Source organism: Amblyomma mixtum, chromosome 5 (genome assembly GCF_055824585.1).
Source record: "Amblyomma mixtum isolate Tamu chromosome 5, ASM5582458v1, whole genome shotgun sequence".
In the NCBI taxonomy this organism is placed as follows: Eukaryota; Metazoa; Arthropoda; class Arachnida; order Ixodida; family Ixodidae; genus Amblyomma; species Amblyomma mixtum.
Genome location: NC_143016.1, coordinates 47,532,026 through 47,553,027, shown reverse-complemented (window position 1 = coordinate 47,553,027; position 21,002 = coordinate 47,532,026). Strand labels below are relative to the sequence as shown.

The 21,002-nt window shown below is 51.9% G+C and overlaps 1 protein-coding gene and 1 long non-coding RNA gene across 2 annotated transcripts in view; both read left to right on the top strand.

Moving 5' to 3' along the window:
* LOC149342008 (ecdysone receptor-like) overlaps nt 1–21,002 on the top strand; it is a 148,897-nt gene that overhangs the window by 49,787 nt on the left and 78,108 nt on the right. The gene's annotated exons all lie outside the window — the stretch shown is intronic.
* On the top strand, nt 4,280–8,149 carry LOC149342010 (uncharacterized). The gene is made up of 4 exons (XR_016282659.1): nt 4,280–4,652; nt 4,875–4,964; nt 6,056–6,159; nt 8,035–8,149. It is a non-coding gene; the product is annotated as an uncharacterized LOC149342010 (long non-coding RNA).

Sequence of the window (21,002 nt, the reverse complement as noted above, 5' to 3'; positions counted from 1 at the left end):
TGCAACGTGTAGCTAAACTCGCTTGGCTCGTCGTCGTGAATACAAATTGCGATTTCCGCGCGTTGCGGCGCTGCCATGAGAGCTACCTGTGCTACCGCCCCCGTCGAGAGGGGTAAGGCCGCTCTCTTAACTATATATGCATGCTCGTAAAAGTTGGCGAACAAGGCTGGACCTAATGCGACGGTATCGCCGCAATCACCCGCGCTCCGCAGACTCCATGCGCGCTGTTCGTTTCTGTTCCGTCGAACGGACGAGAGATCGAAACCAGTGGCGGACTCTGACCTTTCAGTTCGCCGGCCGGGCGTCCTTTTCGAGATAAAAAGAAAAAGACCGGCATAGCGCTTTCGTAATGCGAATCTCCTATTCGATTGCTGACATGTAAGACGTGGGCTTGATACCGGCCGCGGTGGTCGCATTTCGATAGAGGCGGAGTGCTAGAGGCCCGCGTGCTGTGCGATGTCGGTGCACGTTGAAGTACCCCAGGGGGTGGAAATTATCCGGAGCCCTCCACTACGGCGCCCCTCATAGCCCGAGTCACTTTGGGCCGTTAATCTTATAAAACGAAACCTTTCGTTTCGATAGTTAGCCGGTGTCTGCGGAAGTTGGAGGTGGGGTGCATGACATGCAGTCACTGTCGGCCCTTTTGATTTCCCCGAGTCACGACGCGCTTGCGTTTCTCTTAACCACGACGCGGTTAATAGCGACTTGTTTTCAAGCGAAGTTGAGCTTCGCGTGCTCTCTCTGGTGAGACGGCAGTAGCTGCGACGGCCACATCTGCGCGCGCCTTAATGGTTCGCGGCGGTCATCAGAGAGCTCGCGCGCCCCCATCAACCAAGTTGCCGTCCATTCGTATACCGAGTTTCTTTCGACATCTTGTGGGCACGGCGGTGCGCGTCGTCTCGAAGTGATACGCCGCGCGGCCGCCGCTCGCAACCGGTTTCATTACTCGCTGGGTGCACGTCAGCTGGTGTCCTGTTCATCTTTGAACGGCAGTGCACTCTAAGAAAAAAGGGTGTAAGAAGGGTGCATCTTCACGACTTATGCTATCTGAAGGCGCATGGACTAAAGATGCACTTTGCAGAGTGCATCGTTACACCCGTGTGGAGGTGGTGGAGGCCGTTAGTCTCTTTCAGAAAACTTACCCCCTTTTTTACTCTTCAAACCAGCTGTGTTCCCTCTGCGCGAAGACGCTGTACAGCAAAGTATGCAGCCCTCACCGCCTCCCCTCCCTCTCGAAGATGGCCCTCTCCCGAAAGCGGGGTGGCGGGGTTATTTTGAGGACAATAGTTAAAAGCTACGCTGGCTCACGCTCCCCCACTGCATTGATCCTTTCACCCGCGCTGGCGACACTAACCGCGCCTCCTCGCTTCTTCAAGGGACCAGAAGCTATTTCTTCGAAGAACACGTACAGCGATCTTCTGCCCATCTCCGCCTGACATGGTCGGAAATAATGGCGGACGAAGCGGCTTGGCGGATGCACAGAACGTTACTGAAAAAAGGTGCATTGGCCGCGATCGGCCACGACAACCATCACGCATGCAAACATGCTCTTGGTTGCTAACGACCAAAATAATCACTAATATTCGGTGCATGTGCTTTCATACTCATGATTGGATATCATTTTAAAAAAGAAGTAAGTCAGCAAAGACAGACGGCATGATCGGTGCTGTGTTACTCCTCTGACCAATCGCAGCTCTGAACGAAATCAACAGTTTAGCGCTTCAACACACCAGAGGCATGAAAATTATTGCGCTTATAATATCGGCTTGTGGTTAAGCTTTTTTTAAAGAGGTAATAAAAGCTTTAAAAGGAACAGTTTTGCTTCACAGCCAGCGTAAGCTCTATTAGTCAGCGCTGTTCTTCATTTTCTAATAGCGTACGATAAGTACCAGGGCGGTTAATTCCCTCCGTACAATTTCGAATAACGTGCACTGCTTTTCGAATAACCCCTCGTTGTGGCACATGTTCCTAAGCAAATAACAGACGAATAACAGAAAGGGTTCAGGTTAACATGCATACAAGTTAATAAATCAAAATCAGACGAACGAGCGAGATTGTTGACGCTGTAATTTTATGTTAGCTGAAGATGCAATGTAACGCAAATCCCGAATAAATTGCACTCTCATATTTCTGCTCCATTTCAACAACAAAAAAGAGCCCTACTCGCTGATAAACGCGTGATCTTCACCACTAATACTGACAACGCTGAAAAACAAAAATGCAAGAAACTAGGGAAGGAATAATTCTGCATCTGAACTGAGTTGTGAACGTGGCCTGACCATTCCATATATATAGGTACATTTTTGTTTAGAGCACTTTTACCAAGACACGAGCCAGGCCTCAGAGTCGCACTTTTGCTGGTCTACAGTGAGATCACCAGCATTTGTACATCTGCTCGGAAACTCCTCAACGCAGCGTAAAAGACATTTCTACGTTTCCTTTCCAACAAGTGTACGGATCCTTTCTCTCGGCACAAGATAGCGAAGCCCATAGTAATCAGTTTTCGAGATAGCTGCATTTCCTGATCATGTTTTGGCGCGTACAAGTGTTTCACATAGAAGCAATTCAATTTCAGCTTATTTTAAATTGATAAACAGGGAGCGAGGTGACCAACACGATTTAAGTCTATTCGAACTTCTCTTGCATATGAAATTGTGCTGCACGCCTACAAGAGCAGAAATTAGCTTAAACTCAGTGTACGTGTACGTAACTTTTAGCTTTTAGGTTGTTCCGCGCAGCTTTAATGCACTCAAGTATAGTATTGATATTCAGAAATGAAGTTGACTGCCTCCAATTTTTTTTTTTTTTTTCGAACTGTAGCGCTATGGAAGCATCGAATTCCGCAACAAACCGGGTGCCAGAGGAAACAGTAATCAAGGCGCTTATATTGCGGCAGTGCATTGTGAATTCTTATGGAATGGTTCATGCGTCAGGAAATAACTCTTTCTTTTAGAGGCTAATGAGAAGCACTAAACAGTACATTGCACTAGATAGACGCAGCCCGAAGACCCAAGCTCGAAAATAAATGAAACTACGGCGTATAAACCGGCAGGTTTTCCTTCATCATCGTAAGTTGCTTCGGATGACTGAGACTTTTGTCTTGTATGCACAGATAAAACTGAGCTAAAGGACACATTGTATCGCACTGACGAACCAATCTTTAACAAAAGCATAAATTCAGCGGTGGCAACTGCCTATATTGAATAAAATGAAAGCGCGTATAATAGACGGAATCGCCCGAATAACCAGTCGGTTGAAGCGTCTTAACGGATGCTTGCTGGCATAGCGCTGGCAGTGCTCCATTTCTGCTCTGTTGACCCATTTTGAAAATATTTTGAGAACTTCGCGAACACTGGAACGATGAGAGGTGAGAACTGCTGCATCAGCAGTTGTCGACTGTCGTTTGAAGCCCTCTTCTGCGCCATCTTCCTCAAATGTTCAAATGTTGTGAATCCCCTTTGTTTGCCTGACGCTTCTGATCACTCGATGCGGCTTTATTAAATCAATATTTCTACAGCTGTGTCTATTTCGATTGAGTTAAACTATTTTTGAACAGAGCGGTTTTTTTCTTCGGATTCTCCTCACACGTGCGGCCCCATAAGCACAAAAGAAAGTTGAAATTTCTCGCAGCAATATCACGCGGCAATATCAGTATTTAAAACTGTTACTGTGCCTGACATTGAATCAATAATGCTGCAGCATTCACATCGCTTTCTTAGCCGGTTCTATGACTGATTTAGAAGTACAGGAAGGGCAGTTTATTGATATATATTTCGCAGTGCCTTCTGTACGCGGTAGTAAATGAGAGCTGACGAGAACTTCCGAATGATGCTCGTAACTTTAAGCTGCAGCTGCTCTGAAAACTATTCTGTTGCATACGCCACACATTTACGGCAGCATCTGCGTAATTCATACTGCGTAATAGCTGGCTGCATTAAAAGCTTCAAAGGGATACTGCAAGGACTGATAAGACGAGTCTCGCCGCGCTCGTTGTCTCCGATAACGGAAGAGTTGTGCGCACGCCGAAAGCGCGGAAAAATACGTGCCACAAGGGCAGAGAGGCGCATGCAAAAATAATAAGCTACCAGCACATTGCAAGGACCAAAGGTTGTCGCCCCCACGCGGGCGGCTTGACCTTGGGACACTACTGGGAACGCAGACGTTCTTTCAGTCGGCGGAGAAAAGGAAAAGAGGGGAAGCGCGGGGTCCGGCGGAACGAAAGAAAGGCACGAAGCATGGAGGAAGGAAAACCTCCTCTGCAATTCCTCTATGGCGCGAAGCAAGCTTTGGAAGCGATGGCTGGCGATGGGTTGTAGTTTCTCCTGGTTTCTTCCTTCTCTCTCTTCAGATCACGTGCCTGTCTATTTGGATTGGCCGCTCGCGTAGAGTCGAAGACGAAGCCGCTGTTTACCGCGCCTGGGTGCCGTGCGTGCAAGTCGCGACGCGCATTCCTCATTTCATCTTGCAGTACGGGCCTGTGTGCGTTTAGGTTCTGTTCAGCGATTACTTCATCGTGCAAGCTTCATCGATATGTGACGCTGCAGTGGGCGACATCTTCGCGAAAGAGTCAACGTCTGAAAGAAACAGCGCACGCCAGATTGTCGCGGCGCCCTCATCGTACGGATTCTTTGCGCCCAATTTCAACCGTACAAGTAAGTGACATTTTCGTTTGGTCATACGGGTTGTTTCCTGCGATCAAGTTATGGTGTGTTCAGTACAGATTTTTTATCATGGATTGTGTGCGCGAGCCGCTGCTTGTTGCTATTTCTTGTTTTGAGCCGGTCGCGTGCGGCCGGAGGGAGCCTATCGTGTACAACACACGATCGCAGCGGCGCAATCTGCCGGCGTCTTTCTCATGCTTTCTTTCGCTGCAGGCTCTGATCCTTCGTCTGCCGTGCGAAAGAACATTGCCGGTCGTCTCTTCAACGCCAAGTATTTGTCCCTGCTCACGACCATTCAGTAAGGTAAGTCCAAACCGCAGTCTCCGTTCAGAAAGGGGCGAGTAAATTAGTGTGCGCGCTTCTGTGGCACGTACTGCGCGCAGTGCTCACATCTACTGCAGCACTGTATGTGATTCTTATTGGACCATAATCCCTTTATAATTTTAGCGCTGCAAAGCAACTCCTTCTGCCAGGCCGCTTTTTTTTTTTTTTTGCGAATGGACGGCGTCAATTTTTTTTCTTTACCACGGAGTAGCAAGCAAACGATAAAACAGTAAACGTGAAATTTATTTATTCATAGGCACGAAATTAGCAGCTCATTTGTGCTCTGCGCTTCCTGGCATGCGGCCGTTTTCGCTTACACCTTGCAATATTTTTGCTAACCCAGAATGTGACTTATCATGCCAGCAGTTTTACTGCATTCGAATGGCAAGATGCGCTTGCTAATGGTGTTAAGTTGATATGTAACTGGCTCTTCACTCAGGCTGAGAACTAATAGAGAAAAGTGAACTTGTTTAGTTCTTTTTACTAGTGAAAAGGTCGGGGCTAGTTGGTGGCCAAACATTAGCTCACAAAAGCGTACAGTCTATGTCAACCTCTTTTTGTGCTCTTGTATTCTCTTGTGAAAGAGTGAGACTTTAGGTTTGATGTCGCTCTAAGAGGTTGAATAGAAGAATACACTAGTATCTAAGCTTTTCTGTTTAGAACAATAAGGATTTTGGTTGCACTGCGGTAATCTGTCAACGAAAAAAAATTCTGTAATGAATACTGTCAATCTCGTAAGCAGTAACAGTATAGTTCTTTCTTTTTTCTGCAGTGGCTGTTAGAAAATGTGTTAATTATGTTAGGCACTTAGTGACAATTCACTGGTAATAGGCCATTGTGCTGTAGAAGTTTGTCTAGACTTATTGTGCCAGTGCACTGCGTCAATTATGCCTGTTATAAATATGTGGCAAGTGCTGTAATGGATAAAAATTTGGAATCAAAAGTTGTTTCTCGTTTTCAAACTATTCCTGTCGTTTTTTGAGCATGTGTGCTACCATTACGTGGTTTAATGAACATATAAGTTATCACTAACCATTACACTAATGCTATAAACGATGCCTCTATTGCAGTGCACCTGGGAGAAGGAGGGATGCAAAGGTGCACAACCATTGTCACTCCTAGCACCGAAGTTCAGCCTGGATTCCGTACAAGTGGCCGGGACTAGATGTGTGTGGTATGTATGTTTTTATGTAATTGGGACATTGTTGCAAGTTCATCATCACTTGATGTCCATCCGTGAACATAGTATGCTATGGTGCACAGCTGCAGCCATTCTATTACAGAGATTTTAGAGCTTTTCAATGTTTTCGAGGACTTAGTTCTGAAAGAATTTCTGAATAATGGTTTGATTAATTGTGACCACTTTTTATGACATGAAGTATAAATGCAGTTTTTTTTCTGCAAAAGTAGGCTGGACTTCAGCAAAGATTTCATACTGAATTAGTTTGAGAGGCGCTGCCTACAATCCATGTTGCTGACGTCAGAAAAAAATGACACAGTTATGGTAATGCTTGGCAGGGTGGCATGTTACCAAGCTAATATGACTAGCACCGTTTATGCATGTGAAGCTTAATGTGATATGCAGCTACGTGAGGCTGTTAATCTTCTTTGCACTGTTCACACTTTCTTTTTGAGTAGGAAGGTGCTGTTCACTGATGTGAATAATTTCCAATAACTCACATGAATCCATATTAGTTTCATTTCACATCGGAGTGAACTTAAAATTTAATTAAGGTCACGTGCACTGCATGTGACAGCAGATATGGAAGGCAACTGTTTTAATAGCCATTCTTGAATGCTGTCAGTCAGTGTTTACAATTTCATTATGCTAAGCATCTGAAAAGATGTGTAAAGGTAACATTCTATTGTGCCAGCAAAATGTAATTCATGAGAATTACTGCTGCTGCATATGCTGCAAGCATTGGAAGAAGCAGCACTGTCTAAATAAGAAGACGAGATATGTAATTTCCTCAAGCAAAAATAGTGCTTTAGAAGGAGACTGTTCTGTGCTGCTTGTGTAGTTAATGTAGTCTGTCAGTGAAGGCCAGTCCATAACCAAAGCTTTTCGCACAGGCATAATGTAGAGGTGTAGTATGAAACAGGCTATGAACGTGAATAAAAAGTATCTGTATTATAATGTGGTCCAAATAATTTTTTGGGTATGACGTTACCTCATGCATGGAGACAATTCTTTAGATGTGTAAGTTGCCCTTGCTATTATTTCACATTTAGCCGAAAGCTTTTCTTTGTTTTCCAGGAGTGGTACACTAAGATTTATAGTGCATAGCCTTTGTGCATAGGCCTTTCACCAGGTATTTAAACTGTATCGAAAGGCTGTGACAATGGAATGCACCCAAAAATGCCATCACAGGGACAAGCTTCCTGCTGTTTGCTAATTGGAAATGAATTCACAGGTAATATATGCAGGGAAAATTACAGTTGGAAGTATCACTGATTGATGCTCAGATAATCACCTACACTTCCCTTTTAGGAAGAAAATTCACTGCATGGGCAACAAATCATATAATGGCATCAGAGACCAGAGACATATTGTTAGCAAGGGCTGCATGAAACCTTAACCACTCTAGATACGGAGGAATAAAAACACGAGAATGGAGGGAAGGGTTTGTTAAACGGCATTTCATTTTATCACCTTTTAGTAGCTTCCATTTCATGCACGTTTTTCTGTTTCTTGATATGACCCTCTTCTTAGTCTGGCATCCGGGATGCCTACAGCCTGACCGTGCAGCTGGGCACAATATTCTGGATTTTTTCCTGAGAAGCCACTGTGCTTGTGATAATGTCAGCATATGTGAGTGATTAAGTAGCTGCCATTTAGGACATGTTTTGTTTTTCCTGCATATCTTTTCTGATTTTGGTTCTCAATAATAAACAGAAGCCTGCACTTGTGGCATTGTTTTCATGCATTTCCATTTATCCCTGCCTTTTGTGTGGTTTACACTTTTAGACCTGAATTAACTAAGCCCATTGTCACGTCGTCTGAGCTTTGTGGTTGCAAAATTCATTATATGTTTTCTTCTCTGTGCAGGTCAAATACATGGTACATACTGCCTCCACCTGTATGAAGAAGACTGCCAGGGTCATTGCTGTAATATGGTGTAGCATGTGACAAAATAAATATGACGGTATGTTTCTTTCTCCAATTCGTTTATGAATTCTTTGTGTACATTCTGCAGTAGTACCTGCACCTGAACACACAATGACACAGACCATCTCACATGAAAGATTCGTCGCAACATTTTGACACTGCCTGCACTTCCAGAAAGACTCGGGCTTCTACCATATGGGTCAACTTTAGTTCTGCATTCAGTGGGCAGGTTTACGCTACAGAAGGGTAATAATGCTCTCGTGTGGACAGTATAAATACACCACCGAGTAGTGTATAGATACCCCTTGCAGCAGGGCATTACTTTGTACCACTAGAAGGGTAACTTTATCCATCATGTAAGGGTATAAGCTTGCACCACAGGGGTGCAAACTTTGCTCTGTTTATGACGGTATAAGTTTAGTCTTTGACAAAGTAACTTTGCACTTCTATACATAGCATAAATTTACCTGCTAAAGGTGCAAACTTGCACCTTGCATGCTAGGATATGTTTATGCTTTCCTCAGGCTAACATTTACCCCTTTTAGAAAGGCGTAATGTTATACCTAACTGGTTTAAAGTTACTCTTCTTATGTCAGTGCAAGTTTAGGCTATTAGAGCGTAACATTACTCTATGTGCGAGAGCATAAATACTTAGTCTCCAAGAAACAGCGTAACCTTACCCCCAAAAAGGTGTCAGCTCAGCGACAAGTGTTTTACCCCCCAAAAAGACTAAGATCACACCTTTTTTTCTTAGAGTGTGGAGCCGGGGGCCTTTTCATACGTGCGCCGCCAGTCGACAAAATGCGCACGTTTGCAATTATCACGTCACGCGATGACAGACACAGTAATCTCGCGATGCTTTGGCGTCGGCATATCTCGCGTCCGCGGAGCCCGTTCTCCTTTGCAATCCTGCGACGTTGCGAATTTGTCGTTGTTCGTCAAATCGAGCGCGAATAGGAGTCAAGGTCGTTTTTAAAGAACGGTACAGTTCTTCTTTCCCCTATTTAAAAAAAAAATAGAAATAAGTACGTACTGGTCTTCGGCGTTGCCGAATTAAAAGTGGTTCGTCCACCGATGTTCGCTAGTTTTGCTTTCATCATCGATAACCGCGATAAGCGTCCGCTGCGCGAAGAATGATCACTGTCCCGCATTAGCTTCGTCCTCTCCTTGCCTGGACGCTTCTGCCTGGCCACTGGGCGTCTTGAGACCATTTGGCCGTTCCGTAATTACGCGTCGCTTTGGATGAGCTCGAATGCGTCACCAAAAGCAATTTGTGGTCGTTGACGCAAATGGCCAAAGCTCGGAGTCGGTCGCTGGCTGGATCCTCGTTTTGCAGCCGTGCGGTGCTCGCCAGATTCGGTCGTTTCATATCTCGACCGTGGTGTCGGGATATGATCTCTACCAAGAGGCGGCCGTCCCGCATAGCGCAGTGCTGGAGGCGAAATAAAACAGCCCCGCTGCCGTCGTTACGGTAACACTGCGGCCATTACGGCGGGAGACGACGACGGAGCGAGGCCGCCGGCTTCCTGCTGCGGTGCGCGCGCGCCCTTTCCCCGACAATGGGTCAGCGCGAGCGGCGCGGGAAAATGGGGCCGCGCGCAAGGAGGAAGGCTTCGTAAGTGGGTCGGTTACACGGCGGCCTCCATGCTGCTGCTGCTCTCTCTGACGTCACGGGTGGAACAGCACAAAAGAAAGTGACGCGCGCTGCTGGATGCGGGACGCATTCGCCATTTTTGTCTCTCTTAGGGGTACCGCTTTAGCGCGGAATGCGAGTTTGTGTAATGGCGCGGTTGCTCCTAGCAGGGCTTCTTGTTGGGCGCTGGATTCGTGTTGCCTTCGCTTCGTTTTCGGACTTGTTTTCGCTTAGTCGCATTTTGTGCAAGATGGACAAAGTGACGAAAAGCCTCGAGAGTTCAGTAAATGTCTTCAGTTCTAAAGAATTCAGTTACAGCGATGTATGAACCCCCGCCGCCTTCCTCAATCTTTCGGGAGTGCCATGAAAGGCCCACTGCACGAGCTACCCGCGGGAAGCTGGAAGTTTTGTCAATTCTCGTAATTACCCGCATTCAGAGCAGACCTGTAAGTCATATGAACCGTGTACTGGTCCTTCGCATGGATCATAGTGATGTGAAACTTTCGTTGGAAAGCGGTAACCGCATTAGGAATCGCTTCCTCGCGACATGACGTACGTATTATGGCGACGGCGGTCGCCTACCGCAGCCGTTGGTACACCTCCACGAAGCGACTCCACTTCGCGATAGAGCGGCGAGACTACACTGTTTCTTGGTGACTGCCGCTTCTCAGCCACCTCGCCTTATCAGGGAAGCGTAACTGCGCTAGAACCCCGTTTTTAAGATTGCACAGCAGGCACATATCCAAGAGGAGAAGATGATGGGGCGACCCCCCCCCCCCCCCGTTCTTCCTTTTGCCGGTTCAAAAAAAAAGTTGTCTTGGGCCCCTCCGAAAAAGAATTTCGTGCTACGTGCCTGCTACACGACATAAAGTACGATAAAAGTGATGGTCAAAATCCTTCTTTGGCTAAGGACGCATCGCAGTGGCGCGCCTAACTGCACTTTGTGGTGCTGAGACTTTAAGAAGTGAAACATACGCCGACACCCTTTCTTGTTCCACCTTTTCTACTAGGCTTTCACTGAACTGTTTCGTTACATGGTTCACGATGAAGTGAGAGTCGGCAGCTTCTGCGCTGAAACCACGACAACCAAATTTTGCTCGGAAAATAGCGAGATCGGAAGTTACGCACCAGGCCAAACCCTCTGCTGTTGGCTGGTTTCGGAAAGTGTTTTCGCGCGTTGGGCAAAATTTTCTGGAAACCCAAAACACAGCAAGGTTTTGAAGCCGTCATGAAATATCTGTGGGGTTATGTTATGTGAGCTCGGTGATGGGTTTTATTGGCCAGGGCCGAGTCCCGGCAGGCAGGAAAGGCCGCCTCTGGTGTCCCTAGGGAGAGATAGAGGAAGCGGGATAGCCTCGACAGACCTTCCGTTCCGCTCCCGCCTTAGTTTTTCTCCCGTGCGGTGGAACAGCACGGTGTCTGTGTGGCACTGCTTTTGGTACCTGTACATCCTGAACGTTAGGCCTAGCCCGGCGATGAGCGCGGCGTTCGTCATCTGCTGACACACCGTACCGCTCCCACACCCTTTGTCATGATGGAGAATTGGGGGTGGAGAAACCGACAGGTTGGTCCTCTGCCGTGGGGGCGCCAAGCTCGGTGGCATGGCAGCGCGGTTTTCCGCTGCCAGCGTCGGCTACCGAGCTCTGGCGCACTAGAGCAGCAGGAGGAAGGGAAACGCAGGAAATGCCCCGGTGGCCCTCGGTCGTCGTCGTCTCCGCCGCGGCCGCGCTGGTTGCCGGGGCAGCAGCAGCCAGCCAGCCAGCCTGCGCGAGAAAGCGTTGCGCCAGGGAAACGGGCAACGAGCACTCTCGCGCCGCCGGCGTCGCCCTTGACTCCGTTGCGCGTTCGCCCGTGTTTCTTTTTCTCTCTTTTTTTATCGTCCTTCTCTAAGGTTAGTTTGTAGCGCTGGCTCGAGCGAGCGTCCCTTTTGTCTGTGTTTATTTCTGCGCCGAGTGCTGCCGGCGCTGCGGTTATCTCCCCTCCCACACGTTCTTTCTCTCTCTCGTGCGCGCTCTCTCCGTGCGTTGTCCCCTCGCCGTCTCTCCCGCCTGGCTGGCTCTCCCGGTTGCGGCGCGCGGGCTGCGCACGCGCTGCCTGCTTCCCCGTGTTCTTCCTCTGCGCGCTGCTTCTCGATTCAGAAGCCCAAGGGCGCACGAGCGCCGCCCAGCGGAGGGCAGCCGCGGTTTTGGTCGGGGCCGGCGATTTTCAGCACGACACTGCGCAAGCGCTGTTCTGAGTAGCGTCAGAAATTCGAAGCTGACGGGGAGGCACGTGTGCGTGAGCGGGAAACATTTGTTTGTAGGCCCCGTGCCCTTGGGGTAGCCAAGGGGATTCCCGGCACAGGCCCGGCACAGGCTACCCAAAGTGAGGACAGTGAAAGATGCTGTTACGGATGGGCCCACGAACCCGCCTGCCGGCTTCTGAGACGCCCTGTCTCTTAGCGCTCGGAGATGCTGACCTTGCGCGCGCGCGCCTCTGTGCTTGTTGCCTCGGACGGTGAAAGGACGGGGCCGCCTAGAGGAAAGAGACCTCCTGGCGGCGCTTAGTCTGAGCCGCTGTCTGACACGCGAGGTGATTATCCGTCTTCCGGGGAACGTGCCTCGATTTTCCTCCGGACTCCGCCGGTCGCGGAAGGGGACGACGCAGCGCGGCGAGTAAGTTTCCCGGTTGGCCAATTTGGGCAGGGCGAAGAATTTTGTTTTTTGAAGTAAGGTGATGTTTCCTTGCTACTCTGTCGTCGTCGCCACCCCGGATGGTCACCTGCGGCGCAGGGGGTCAGAAGGGTTCTCGTCTCCATTGAACTCTGCCTCTCTTGTCACTCGGTTTCTGCGTGGTTGCAGATTCGATACACCGCTGGGGTCGGCCACTGCGCGCCTTCGACGTCTGTCCTTGCATGTTTAGACGGGTCCAGCCGGTTCCCCCTTTCGTTGCCTAGGCGTCTGTGACAATGGAGCTCCTGTTCCCTTGGGGCCCCTTCTTTGCTGGCCCCTCCGTATGTGCCCCTTGGGGGTCGGGAGCCAGAAGAGCCATTTTGGAAGTAAAAGACGAGTCGCAGAGATGGAAACCCAGGCACAGTGGGGGAATGCCTGCGATCCGGAAGCGTGGTCATGCACTACAGGCTTTGAAGGTAAGCCTAAATTTGGCGCAGTGTACCAGTAGTGTGTACGTGCGGTCGCGACTAGTCCTCTTGCTGATTATGAGTCAATTAATTACGAGCCAATTAACGCGCCCGTGGTGTCGTGTTCGTTCCTTTACCTCCTGTCGTCGTCTCTTTGCGTTCTCTAGCCTTTCTGGAAAATGAACCGACTAGCCCGCACGAACGTCCTGCCAGTTAATAATAATCGCTTTTCATTGGCCGGTTTCAGTCGCATTCGTGCAGTCATGAGGTGGCACTATTGCTCTCAGTACGAGCTGCAGCGCATGGAGATCGTGCGAGGCCACTGGTTCTGGAAAGTTTCGCATTTAACGGCCGATAGAAAGAACGAAGTACGTACCGCCAGTATATTTGTACATGTTTGGTGTCTTGTATGAAGGCGCATTGATTGGCTATAACGCGAAAATGTCATTTGGTTCTCTCCGGGCTCGTTGTGGGTTGCTTCGAGAACTCACTGCTCTTTGCTTGCTGGGTGTTAAGAAAAAAAAAAAAAAAAAACTCCGGTGAGCTCGGTATGCCGCGTCGCCTTTTTGCGACAAGGCGTTGCCTCTTTCCAACGTTCCCGCCCTTCGGCGGCGGCGGCCGGGTGAAGGTAAAAACGCGAAGAGGAGGAGGAGGGGGAATGCGAGTGTGGGACAGACGTTGCGACACCGCCCTGTTTCGCTTTCACTTGGGGGGCGTAGTACACGGCGGGACACGCGTGCACATACATACACACGTACGCGCGCCTTCTCGACTGTGTTTCTGTATACCAGGGATGTATCGCAATGCTTGTGGGTAACTGGTCGCGGGCACTCGGCTTTTTCCGGACGAGAAAATGTTCCGCGTTTGCGAGCGCGCGCTCGCCGGTTGCACAAGAACAGTTGGTGGGGACCTTGCGGCCCACGCGTCCTTTTTTCCGTCGATGACGACGACGGCTGGTGCAACTCCGCTTCAAGCGAGCGGAGATGCTTTCAGGCGGCGACGACTCATCACATCGGGAGGGTTGACCGCGTGCGCATGTCGCGGGCGTGTCGGACTGCTATCGTTTTGGACGTGCCGTCATTCCGGCGTGCAGCGAGTGAAGGTGTGAGGGCGGAATGTGGGTTTACGTGAGCGCACCTGATGCAATAGGGTGTATGTAGGTAGCAATCTTAGAACTTAGAATGCAATCTTAGAATGCATCTTTTCTGGCTATGTTGACAATTCGGCCGCACAAGACGCGTCTATTGCTGAGAGAAATTTATTCAAAAAGGAAGCTTTCTTTTTTTACCCCGCCGCCTGATTCGAACCCATGACGTCCATACCGAGGAGAACTCCGTCACCATCGTCAAAAAAATAAAAAATAAATAAACGATGTCACCGCAGTGTGCGTAGGAGAACGACCGCTGTCCATTTTTTTTAGACGTGTTCTACTAGAGCTTATAAAGGTTCCGCTCTCAGTGAATGTAGCCTCTGTCGTTAGAGCGCGTTATAGTCTATCGACTGAGGACAACTTCAAGTTCTCCTCAGTGTCTCTTGAATGCTGAGCGAACATGTACTTAGCGTACATCTTTATGCAGTGCAGTGATCTCCGCCTTTAATAGTTTCCACCGTCTCTCTGGCTACTCGGGTTCGCCAGGTGCCGTCCGCTACACTGTTTTGGCGTTGGGCTCCGGTTGCAAGTGCTCTCCAGCAGGCCGAAACGTCTCTTGGCCCGTCCCCTCCCATTGCGCGAACTTGTTTTCGCACCTTTTCGGCCACTCTAGCGTGCGCGAGCAGATGTCCGGCGCGCCCTTGTTCTTTCGGTGGCTGTTTCGGCCGACCTGACTCGGGTGCTTCGTGTAGTCTTCGCGTCGCAGTGCCGGTGCCACGTTTCACGCGGCGTTCAGCGTGCACAGGTCTCCCCGGGGTCGTGTTACTCGGTGAGGCGACGCTTTAGCGTGCGCTAGCTCTATCCCCCCCTCCCCCCTCTCTTTACTAACGGTGCAACCAAAGTCTGCCGGCTGTCTTGTTGCTGCCGGCAGAGCGCGCTTGATTTACGGCCGCTTTCTTCCACCTAGTTTCCTTTTGTTTCTGTTGCCTTGCTTTCGCTGGCGTCCGCCCGTCCCTGCAGCCAGTGAGTTACGGCACTGGCGTTCTTGCTGACGAACTGCGGCGACGCGCGGTCCAAACTTAGAAACGGATTTTTTTATTATTAGTTCTTGGGTGGGGCTGTCCCTGGGTCGGTCCTCGGCGAGTCGGTCGGCACGAAAAAATTGTGCAGTGCTCTTTCTCGCTTTTTGTTTTTCTTATTTTCTTGTTGGATTTAGGGAGGAGTGGTTTCGACGACGGATGCTATGGCTTGTAGGCTACGCGTTCCCCGCTGTCGTCGAGTGTAGAGGTACACGTTGAGAGCGTAGAACGCGGCGTACACTGTCCATCTTGGTGGCGCTTTGAGTTCACAGTCTGCATGCCCCCATCGCGAAAACGCCTCTTTTTTTCGGTTTCGCTCAACGTCAGCCCTCTGAGAAGCGGTTTTGTATGCGTTTCAGTAAAATCTGAAAAAAAAAAAAAAAACAAGTGGAAGGGAGGCCATTTTGCGTGCAAATTTTTGGATGTCTCCTACGTACAGGCGTGTTCCATGTTTCAGATCATTTGCTTCGTTTTAGAGGCCGTATTTAGTTTTCATCGGCTCGACCGATGTTTCAAAATGCGAATGAATTTCTCCACTCCAGGTGTGAAGTTTTGCTGGGATGCAAGGGTGGGAGAATGTGAGCTAGAAATTTTCTTTTTAAAAACCTCATTGACATACTTTACTTTGGGCATGAACTTTATAAAAAAAAAGGATATTGCATCTGTCGCCTCTAAAGGGTTTCTGTGAAACTAGCCCTTAGATTTGCCAGAGAGAACAGCTGCGGATATTAGGTGGTTCACTGAACCGTGGAGAGGTGACGAGACGTACTACGTCAAGTTCAGTTCGTCCCCAGTTCGGTCGCCTTAGTTCACTTTGTCGCAAAAACGAAAAAAAAAAAAAAAAGGTGAGCGCGCGCTTTAAAAAGCCTGGCCGCCCGGTGTTCGTCATTGGCTCGGCTTGACCGTGACTCCGTGGCGCTTGCGTGCGTGCGTTCCTGGGCCGCGAATCAGAGCCACAAGCGGACTTTCATCTGGCGTGCGCTGCCCACTTTCCTGTCTCGTGCTGCGCGCCCCTGGGAGCAGCGTGCGAGCCAGCTGCGCCGACTCCCATGCCTCCTCCACCATTCCCGAGCCTCGTCTCCCCAGCGCGGTGTTGTGGGCAGCTGCAGTGGTGGGCAACCCGCAGTGCCTCGCTCGCCCCTAACCACTCCCGCCGCCTCGTTTGTGTGTTGTTTCTTCGGACATCGCTCGCGAGTTGCGGATCGGGCGCGCGCGGAGAGAGGCGTTATTCTTAGACTGATTGGTAAAAGAGGCACGGGTGCGGTGTAGTAGTAGCGAGCGCCTCTTTGGAGGGCAGGTTTCCGCTCCCCGCTGCTTCGATCAGGGTCACGCACGCGAGTTACAGCCGCGCACTCAGCTGCTTCCCACCCGGCAGTGTGCCAGCGCTGGGGGCAGTGATGCCGCGGGCGACCTTTAGCGCCGCAGTGGCCGACGACGTCGCTTTCGGTGATCACTAGTCTTTTACCAACTAGTGTTGCTGACACGTATACTGTTAGGCCCGTCGTATTTGCGACCACTTGATGTTAAGAGTTTTTCCGAGCTTCTCATCTAAACTTGGCGCGCACCCCCGGCCCCTGCGGTGGTGCAAGCGTATCTGGTTTCTCCTTATGCCGACGGGGGTCATAGTTCGGCTGAACTTGACCTGTCAAGGTTCACCGAACGGGCAGTTGCGTAGAGGCGCTTTCATCTTCCCTCTTCTGTGTCGCCTTGCTGTGTGAGCAGCGAAACAGTTGTCGCGATCCAAACGAAGCCGACACTGAAGTAACCCTCAGCAGCGGGAGCATACAAAACGCGTTCTTTTCTTTTTTTTCCATCACTGACACGCGCAGGCACAGGAACTGTACACGCTGTGCAACCTAGGATAAAGAGGGAAGGGAGCTCCCCTTTCTTAAGGCACTTCCTTTCAGTTCCCGTGTGCCCCCAGAAGAAGACCGTCAGTTCTGCGACGACAAAGGGCGCTCCGCGTCCGCTCCTGGAGCGCGAACTCGCATCCGGTGAACCCTTCTAATCCCGACCCGACAGCTCGAATAGGGAAGGGACGTGGCGCTCGACGACCCCTTCAGTGCCGGGCGCTCCAACTTCCCGCGTTCTGGGGCTACGAACGGTGCGCGGAAATGCGTAACCCGCGACCCGTTATCCGGGCGCCTCCCCTTTCTCTCTCTCTCTACCTGAACCCCGCTATGTACACGGCGCAGCAGCCCTTTAACTGCGCTGTTGGGAGAACCCCATCCTGTTTGTGCCGGCACGGGGATGCTCCTCGCGGCCCGCGTGCCGACCCGGTGTCCCGCTCTTTTCGATCACCGCTTTTGTCGCGTCCGGGACATGGCCCCGTTGCCTCGGCAAACCGGGGCAGCAGAACCAGCGGCGGCAACACCTGTAAGAAAAGCCGCGACGGGGCTGGTAGCAGCTTTGTGCATATTTTTTTTTCTGTTTTGTTCATTCTGTTAGGGTATATATCCCCTCTTGCATGTTTTCTTCTTTGGTACTTCTCCACTTCTCGTCCCAGTAGCTCTGAATGGAAGAAGGGCGCGCACAACAATAAAGCCTCGCGTTGTTGTTGTTACTGGCCCCGCTCACGAGCTGGTCCGCACACTGTGAGCGGTGGCACTCCCGGTTCTTGTAGCAGCAGCTGCTGCTGGCGTCTACTCAGCTCGCGATGAAAAAAGGAGATGCGGGGGAACCGAGTCTCGGGCTGGCTTGCGCGGGAGTCGAGGATGAAGAAGGAATTGGAAAACGTCTTCGCAGTTCCTTCTCTCACCTGCGGCCGATTGGTGCCCCCGGGAGCTTTTAAATCCCTTGTCCGGAAAGCAGCAGCTGGGTTCCCTTTTGTTCCCCCCGTGTAGGTGCGCAGGTCCCGTTTCCGTCTTTTCGGTCGACGCATTGGTCCGAGTGCTCGTCCACGTCTGTCGCAGCGGCTCTGCGTGGTTGAGCTCGGCTTTGCCCCGCGCACGGACTTTCTTGACGCATCTGCGAGTTTGTGAGCGTTTTGAGCTTGAGTGTTTTTCTCAGTGATTGCAATACGAAACTCTTTTAAGGCATTCCTGCAGTTGCGCGTAAGGAGGCGGCGACGTTCTTGGTAGGGAACTGCTTTTTACTTCGTGGGATCACGTTTCGCGGATGCCCGTCATGTGAAACAGTGTCCGGCATTCCATTTGTTGCGTTTCCTGTAGGCCTCGCATAGTTTCGGAGTTCAGCTACGCTTGTTAGCGTCGGCCAGCACCACGCAGTCTGTGAAATTTTTTTCTTCTGTTTGTTGTGTCCCGCTCGCACTTGATCTGTAATCGGGCGGCATGTTTATTCTGAACCATATCGTGGGCCTATATTAAAGAGAGAACAAGCCATGAGCGTTCCACATATGCGGCAGCTGCTGGCAAACTTTGAAGCGGCGTTCTTTTTCAGCTGTCACCTTAGGACCGGGCAGGTAGCGGTCGTCCACGAAGGCGCCGTACAGGAAAAGTACAGGCGCCTTCGTGGACGACCGCTAGCTGCCCGGTCCTAAGGTGGCAGCTGAAAAAGAATGCAAGTGAAGGCGCAGCTTGCTCATTGCTCATGCGGTACTTTCTCTTTGCGCTGCCGTGAAAGTCTCGCGATCAGGGGCAGGAATCCAGAATAGGCCGTGTCGTGTCACTTTCATTCACAGCGTAGCGTATCCCTCGCACTTCGCGGAGGAGGTGCGTACGGAAACGGGGCTCGCGGGAACGGAACTGCCCGTGGCGCGTCCAGTGGCAGCTGATCAAAGTCACTTCCACCTTCCGGACAGGATCCCCAAAAGGACGCGGTAACAAAGTTGCAGAAGCGGGGCTCTTCTTCCCGTGGCCGCTGTGACCGAGTGCACACGTCTGTGTGCCGCGAGCAGCTTGACCTGCCCGGGAAGCCCCGGTCGCCGGCTCCTCAGGGGGCTGGGCCGAGGAGCTCAGCCGTCCCGGTTCTTTGGGACTGTCGGGGACGGAGGGGGGCGAAGCCGAACCCCGAGCGCGGCGGGGCAGCCGCGGCTCGGTCGGCCTGAGGGAGGGAAAGCGGCGGGGCATTCATTCCCCGGCGGCACTGGTGACCCAGCGACTGGAACCGGAAGCCGCGTGAAAGGGTCCCTCTCCGAGGAAAGCAAAAGCGTCTTCGTCTCGGCGGCGGCGGCATACACGGCCGGAGCCCCCGCTCTAGCGCCGCCGCCGCCGCCGCCGGGTGCGGCTTCCGGAGCGCCAATCAACAAAGCCGCGGCGGCGGGGCTCCGCTCAGGAGAACAGACGGCGCTTGTGTGTGCATTGCGTCCCGGCGGCGGCGGTGCGTGGCCCCCCCTTCTTCAAGGGCAAGGGCGAGACGGCGTGAAAAGGACCCCAGAAGGAGGTCCCGCTCCGCGCTCCTGGAACGGAGAGCGTGCGCGGGGTCCAGGGCGCGGTATGGCGGAGAGAAAGAAAAAGAAAAGAAATAAATGCGCCCGGAGGGGGTACGGAGGTTGCGGAGCACAAAGCTGCCTGGAAAACTCGGCCAGCGTTCGTCAGCAGCAGCAGCAGCCGCGGGTTTCTTTTCTTGGGGGTGCATCCTGTGGGCCTGCTGCTGCTGGCTTCGCGGTAGCTGCGCTCTTCTGCTTATCGGGCCGCGGCGGCGTGTCGCGGGCTCTGGGGGCGCTGCTTTTTTCCCAGGGCTTCGGGCGCAGACTCGCAAGATTGCCCGCCTGCCGCGCGCTCGTCTTCTGGCAGCAGCAGCAGCCGCCCGTGGAACCGCGCCTCACTCGTGTTCGCAAACGGAGGAGGCAGCCCCAATCGAACCCTTAGCGCTCCCTAGTTTTCTTTTTTTTTTTCCGTCTCATCCCTACCCGACCCCCTCCTGCTCTCTTTTGTTCTGAACTGCGATTGGTTTCGGAACTGAGTCCAGAGGCGAAACGTCGATGACTTCTGTCTATGCTATTGCCGGGCACATCGCAGCGTTTTCCAGAAGACATCTTACGTTGTCTGTGCCGTGCAGGGTATCGTGAAAGGCGGAAGTCTGCGGTCAGTGGAGGGAAAGCAGCTGGGCCGCTGGGGACAGAACGACTGGATTCAGCGGCAGCGACGACTGTTCTCAGAAGCTTGCTGGCGTGCCTGAACTCTCGTGGACATTGGAGACGGCGTTTTGCCCTCGCAGACTGGTGGCTTCTTCCCACAGCAGCGCCGGCCGAATGTTTTCCCTGCTTCTCCAGGGAAACCAATGTCGTCCCTACTTCCAGTTCTTGGTTTGGTTATCCGACGGTGTCCATGCTCTAGGGTCAGAGTAGAGGACAGCTTCGTTCCTTTTTTCATTTCTTTCGCCGGCGGAGACGGCCGTAACGTGAGGAGGCACCGCAGCCGCAGTGGGCGGTCTTCCTCGCGCACAATAACGCGTGACCGCCCGTCACGAGCGGGGAAGGGTGGCAGGCCGACCTCGCTGGTCGTGACTCGTGCGCATGCGCACGTACGCGCCCCGGCGGTTTCGGGCGAAGCCGCCCCGCGCGCAGAGCCAGTTACATGCTCGCGGTGCCGTGCCGGCTCGAAGAAACAAACAAACAAAAAAAATAGAAATGAGGCGGCAAGATGTTGGCCCAATGTCGGAAGAAAACGCTTTCGCCGGGTGTCACGAGAGCGCCGTACGCGCGTCCATGCTAATGCGCGCTCCGTTGGCAAACACGCGTCCCTTCAGGAAGGGGTAGACGTGCGCTGTATCGCCCGGCGGCGGCGGCGGGCGTACGCCCACCTGCCGAACGTCGCGTCGCGCCGGCCGAAGAAAGCGACGACGTAGAAGCGTGGCCTTGCGTGCCGACGGCAGCGGCGTTGCGAAATCCGCCGCCGCCACCATCTGCGGGTGCCTGCGTGCAGTGAGAGTGGCGATGCATCACGTATGGCAAGTCCGGGTCCCCGAGCGGAGCGAATCGCCGCTCACTCTGCAGAGGCACCTGCTGTCGGTCGGGGGTCTACGTGCAGCGGACGTAGCAGCACCTTGCGCCGAGGTTCGGGCGAAGCGTGTCTCATATGCTCAGAG